Raw genomic sequence first — 6,000 nt, 5'->3', positions numbered from 1 at the left:
CCAGTTATTTATTTTCTAGCTCTTTGAAAAGTGAAGCGGAAAATGCGTCAGTGTTTTTGAAAGCCTTCGCTGCGACGCAAAAACTGCGCTTTTAAATTTATCCACTATACAGAGCGCTTTCCAAGAAGCTATGTTTTTCTGCTGACCGACGACGCCGCCTCGGTGTGGACGGAAGCCCGAAACCGAGGGAAAAATATGCGTTTTCGAATCAAAACCTATTAGTGTGGACATGACCCAAGTCTATAGTCTTAGAACCATCAGAGAAATTTTAAAGGATCAGACATAGACAGGTTTCGGTGTGTTTTATGGCTCAGTACAGGCACTGAAAAAGGAAAGTTGGCTGAAAATAAATAAATGAATAAATAAATGCACCATAAGCACATATTGACCTTTCAAGATGAAAGCCCAAGGCCCACTCTACAAGGGACATAAAGAAAATAAAAATCCAATTGTGAGCACAGAGTTAATACAATGACATTGGAATTCTCCTGGGTCTCTTTGGAAAGGACATGCTGAGTTAAAACGAAAAGAAAGAAGAATGTAATAAATAAAATGATGGGGGGGTAGAAGCAATGGGCGAAAGAAAACCGCACCTTTGGTTGACTTTACACGTCCTGTTTTTTTGTGTCTTTGTCTCTAGCGCGGTGTCCATCTAAATCAGGAATCCCCTCTGGATATCCGGACGAGAATGAAGCTCGGCAATCTGTCAGAGTCGATTGTGTTTACAAAGTCAAATACTCCTAAAAACCGATAAGAAGGACAAAGCAAATGCAGTTATGCTCCATTTTGGGAACTTTGAGCAGAAGTTGAAAATATATTACTGTTTAGATTATTGTTTTATTTGACTGCTATCATTTTTAATAAAACAAAATCCATCGATTCTTTCATTCATCTCCAGTAAGTGCTTTATCCTGGTTTGGGTCAAGGTGGATCTCGAGCTTCTGGCAGGAAAACTGGGAATATAGACAGTAATACACTTTGGAATAAACAACAGCTCAGCAATTCATTCTAAAGGTGTTCATTAGGGTTGAGGTCAGAGTTTTATAGCAGGAGATCTTCCACTCCAACCCATGTAGAACATATGATTATGGAGAGACTTTCTATGCAGGTGTCTTGTCAAGTTATTTCAAGGGAAAATTCTCCATTCAAAGACATCTTGGACCTGGAAATTATATTTGTGTAAAAGTATCGATAGCTTACTGCTAAACTTGCTCACATTACAATCCAACATCAAGTTCAAAGTTCACTGATTCCAATATAACTTAAGAAAATGTTGAGTATTTGACTTAAGTATATTGAACGTAGACTCAAAGATGCACTAGTCCTCAATACCAAGACACATTTGAATAAAAAGCCGAAAAACAGATGTGAAATATAAATCAAATTGCACACCTCAACTCAGCGTTCACAACATTAAGATCGACACAACAGCCTCTTCAACATGCCAGAAGGAAACCGAGATCGAAGTCGGTTACAAAGAAAGACAAATTAGTGAAGCGATCTTTGAAAAATGGATCTTCGAGTAGGAAAACCATTAGTATTCAATAGACAAATAAAATGAATCATTTTGGATCAGTTAAAAGCAAATATTCAGAGATTGCGATTTAATGTGATCTTCGTTTTAAAATATTTTTATTTCACTTTAACAAAAGCTGGTTAGCAAAGTTTTTGGACAGGAAATGAGACCAGTGGTGCTAAAAAGTCGCTCACAGGGAGCAGACGGGGGTCCTAGTGTGTTTATGACCTCTTTAACAGAGGTGCAAAATGGAATTGGTGACACTCGTCATCAATTAAAATATAGCAGAGTAAAAAGTATATAGAGTCATTAATGTGGTTACCGTATTTCACGGACTATAAGCCGCTACCTTTTTCCCACGCTTTGAACCCCGCGGCTTAAACAATGACGCCTCTAATTAATGGATTTTTCCTGGGTTTTTCTCGGTTTCACAAACTTCAAGCCAAAACACTGAACCCCATAACATTAGACCAATAAAATAAACCAATAGACCAGCCAAAAAGATTTTAAATAGTACTGTAACAAAGTACATTTACTCAAATATTTTATACCGACAAACTGAGTAACAGTTCGGGGAAGAACCACAGATGGCTGGAAAATCATCTCTTTTGAAGTAATTTTCAGAAACAAACACAATCAGCAGAGATACAAATGACTATCGAAATAGGTCTGTTTTCTGAGAAATGGACGCAATTTTCCACTCAAACGCTTCGCATCTAATCTTCTTCCTTCCATTATCGTGTCGTTGAACTCACCTGATCGCAATGATTTATCAGGTCACTCTTTTAAATCCCCACACCAGAGGACTGAAATAAATAACACTGTTCATGTTAGAAAACAAATGCTTTCCGGATTTCATCTGCCTAAACAGTTTCTAATTATTCATCTGTGTGTAATTCCTTTTTTTTTTTTTTTTTAATCTTGATATTTGCTTGATGAAGTGTTTTGCTATGTTGCAGCCAAGAGTCATTTGGCAAAGCTAATTTTTTGTGATTTTTCAAATGGTGCCACGAAACAATTTTACTGTCAGAGCTAAAATCACGTTAAAATGGAAAAAAAACAATATAATTCCACAAATTCGTAGTGTTTCATGTCGGTGAGTCTTACGATGGCATGCAATTATAAAATAATGATTTGTACCGATTTCTAGCTACAAATTGAGCTACATAACATTCAGTTTGAATATTCAAAAGAATAAGAGCGAATTTATTTCTGACCTTATTTAAAAGCTGATTTGGTTTCCTGTGGTATATAAAATGAGGTGAACACTGTGCCATTTTGGCAAATTAGAAAAATCCTAAAGATTTCCGATAATCCTTGGCTAGTCTTTGATCGCTGGTTTGACATCGGGATTCACCAACAGACGATTTCCGGCCATTACGATATATTTTTTTCCTCCGATGAAATTCTGGCCGTGTGGGAAGATTTAAGACTTTTTCCTGCAGTGCGATTTCTCCTAAGCGACGACTGTCAAACCAAGAACCAATAAGAGCGCCGGACCTGTATGACATTTTACGCCTCTTCTGGAACGTGATCCTTTTTGAAGCGTGTCAAGCACCTTCTGGGATTCGCGCCTGATCTTTGTGATGGTGTCAAAACGACGACGAGAGATCGGAAATTCCGCACCCACCCTACTCGCCGGATTTGGCTCCTGCGGACTTCAGGTCCTTCCCGTAGGTGAAGATCCGGCTCATCGGTTCTTCGAAGAAAACGCGGGTCTAAACATCGTCAAGGATTGATCACTTGAAAGTCGTTTTCTTGTACGCGTCACTTTTTGACTGTACTCCAGTCTGACGTTGTGACAACAGTGTGACGTGGCGATCGTGTTCGTACAATCCAAAAAGCAACAATCGCAAGTGACTATTAAAATCAAAAAGTGAGTGAGCCCGGTATCGCCCACCGCAGGGTACAGCGTGTTACATGTTCTGCAATGTTTTTTCTGATCACCACAACTGTACAAAATGATTTCCCATAACGATCTAACTACACTATACTGGGATATCTGACTTTCCCAGCCATATGTGCAACTGTTATCACAAATATAGAGGCAAACAATTCTAAAAGATGCCCTCAGAACACACTTGCATTGCATTTCACCAGCTCCATGACGATATGGTTGACATGGGATTTAATGGAAGATCTTCGCTGGCTCTGAATGACTGTGACCTCAACCCTCTTGAACGCTGTTGTGCATAAAAACGCTTGTAATGATTCTGTTATGAGCATAACTGGTTTCAATTACGGTCTCGTATTATTTACGGAGAATCCTGGCGACTTGAAGTGTTCTTTCGACGAAGGTTTAATTGATTTCCAGCGGTTTATTACGGCAGCGTGGCCTCTCAACCTTCTAAAGGTTACAGCCTGCAATAACACAACACGGGTCATTGTTCTACAAATTATTTCTCATTTGCAGCTATTAAAAACAACAACAACAACAACAACACACACTGGGAAACTAATTATAAATCATTGCTTGTTTTCTGTTAATGGAGTTTGTGGTGACAAAATATAGCATGTGTCTTGCTTGGAAATGTCTCCATGTTTGTGTTAAATGAAGTATAAAATTAGTATACCAATAGAAACGTTTAAATATGAGATAACCAATCAGGAAGCCATCTTTTGGTTCGAATCCAGCACAGGTGTTGGATTTCAAGCTGGGGGTCGGCAACCCTTGTCTTCGGAAGAACTATCTATGATCTCACTTCCGTTTTCCACCCTGCTCGCCAGATTCGGCACCTGCGGACTCCGCCCTCTTCCTGGCCGTTTTAACACAATTGCGGTGATGCAGTGCAAATCGCAGAAGGAGCTTGATACGCTTCACGACGAAGACAATCCAGAAGTGGCAGGAACGCTGGGAGCGATGTATTGCCGTGCAAGGGGACTATTTTGGAGGTGATGGTGTGTAAACGTAGATAAATAAAATACTTTAAGTGTCGAAACAAAAAGGTATAAATTGCTAACTTTCAAATACAATTGTAATCACATTAGTGAAGCCATCTGGTGGTGCAACTAGGCAACTACATTACATCTACAAAGGAACAAATTGTATTATATTCGTTTAACGGCAAAATGTTTTGCAGCTTTTGCAATTTTGCTCGCAAACGGTGCAGACCCCTGGCCTGGGCAAACAAACACCACTAGGGCTAGTCTCTTATTGGTTAACACAACAGACAGATGATCATCAAAGCTAGTACACAATAGAAACACACACAATGACAGCAAAAGGTGAATAATTTCATTCTGATCCAATTGGATGATGGAATGCGGATAAAGCAATGAACCCCCTTGTTTCAATTACCAGTGTTAGGTTAACAATTAATCCGAATCATGTACCATCACACACACATCAGTCACGGGCTCATCCGGCGACGTGGCCCACGTTCTGAAAAATAACAGCGTGGCTTCCTGACGCGTTACCTTCTCCATCACGTTGCCAGCTTTAATGATGCCAAAAAGCATTACTGCTCTCTGTCCCCGACTGAGATGCTTTCAATCACCACACCTCATTAGTTTACTTATTTCCTGTTCTCCCCTAAACGTTGAACACCCTATTGCTCCGTTTGATGAGCACTATTCTCCAGGAGGCCTCGAGCAATACAAGTTCAATTGAGTCACTCAGCGAAGGCACATTCGACAATCATAAACGCGCAGCCGTGCCGGGGTTCTCTCTTATTTACAATGCCACACTTGATTTAAAAAAAAAAAAAGGTTCTTTTGTTTCTGTAATATTCTGCTGAAGAAATGCTCCCACCCTTTATTATGCTCTGGACTATATCTTGATTTGATTGCAAAGTTCGGTGCTTTCGTGTCTTTCGAAACAAGCTTGCAAGGTCAAAACGTCGAGTCGCTCGCTTTTCATTTAGCCCTTGTTATATGCTAATGCCGTCGCGTTGGTTGTTCCATGCATTTTAAAATATGCAAAGGGGGAATTGCTAAGTAGACTAAAACGGCTAACATCAAATGAGTCATTGTTTGAAATATTAGACCTGAGAGGTTAATCACCGTACTTAAGCAAAGTCTTAATAGTTTTGAAAGGACTTTTTTATATTCGAGTATGGCCATTGGGACACCCGAGTTTCCCCGCTATCCCCAAACTGTTACCACCAAGAGGCTCAAAATGGTATGGGATTTCTTTGTGTGGTAATGTATAGAGAAAAAGACGAGTGTAGTGGCTTTACTCTGGCCCCAAAAGAGACTTTTTCGCAGCATTGCCCAATTGTATTCACAAGCCAGCACTCAATCGAAGTAGGACTTCTTGTAAGTGGAACAGTGGTAGCCCCCTAAGCCCTTCACTCGCCTTAAACCGAGCGCAATGCTGCTGTGTGTGTGATACTCTCACTCGGAGGAAGGTTCAACTCACGGCTTTGGGTTGGAGAAAAAATTTATTTGGCGTCTCTCTTGTGGAGAGACTTCACGATCGCTCCGAGGTGATCGAACACACACTGTTCGAGCTGTAGACAGATTCCTCACAGGCTTGGGGAAAG

At 40.2% G+C, this 6,000-nt stretch overlaps 1 long non-coding RNA gene across 1 annotated transcript in view; it reads right to left on the bottom strand.

Annotated features, from left to right (window-relative positions):
* Positions 1-287: 287 nt before the first annotated feature.
* The window catches only part of LOC124383100, a 55,243-nt gene continuing 49,530 nt past the window's right edge, over positions 288-6,000 (bottom strand). The window contains exon 2 of the long non-coding RNA XR_006925216.1: positions 288-740. This is a non-coding gene — a long non-coding RNA (uncharacterized LOC124383100). The remainder of the gene's footprint in view (positions 741-6,000) is intronic.

Source organism: Silurus meridionalis, chromosome 3 (genome assembly GCF_014805685.1).
Source record: "Silurus meridionalis isolate SWU-2019-XX chromosome 3, ASM1480568v1, whole genome shotgun sequence".
In the NCBI taxonomy this organism is placed as follows: Eukaryota; Metazoa; Chordata; class Actinopteri; order Siluriformes; family Siluridae; genus Silurus; species Silurus meridionalis.
The sequence above is the reverse complement of the archived record's forward strand: the minus strand, read 5'-3'. Positions and strand labels throughout refer to the sequence as shown.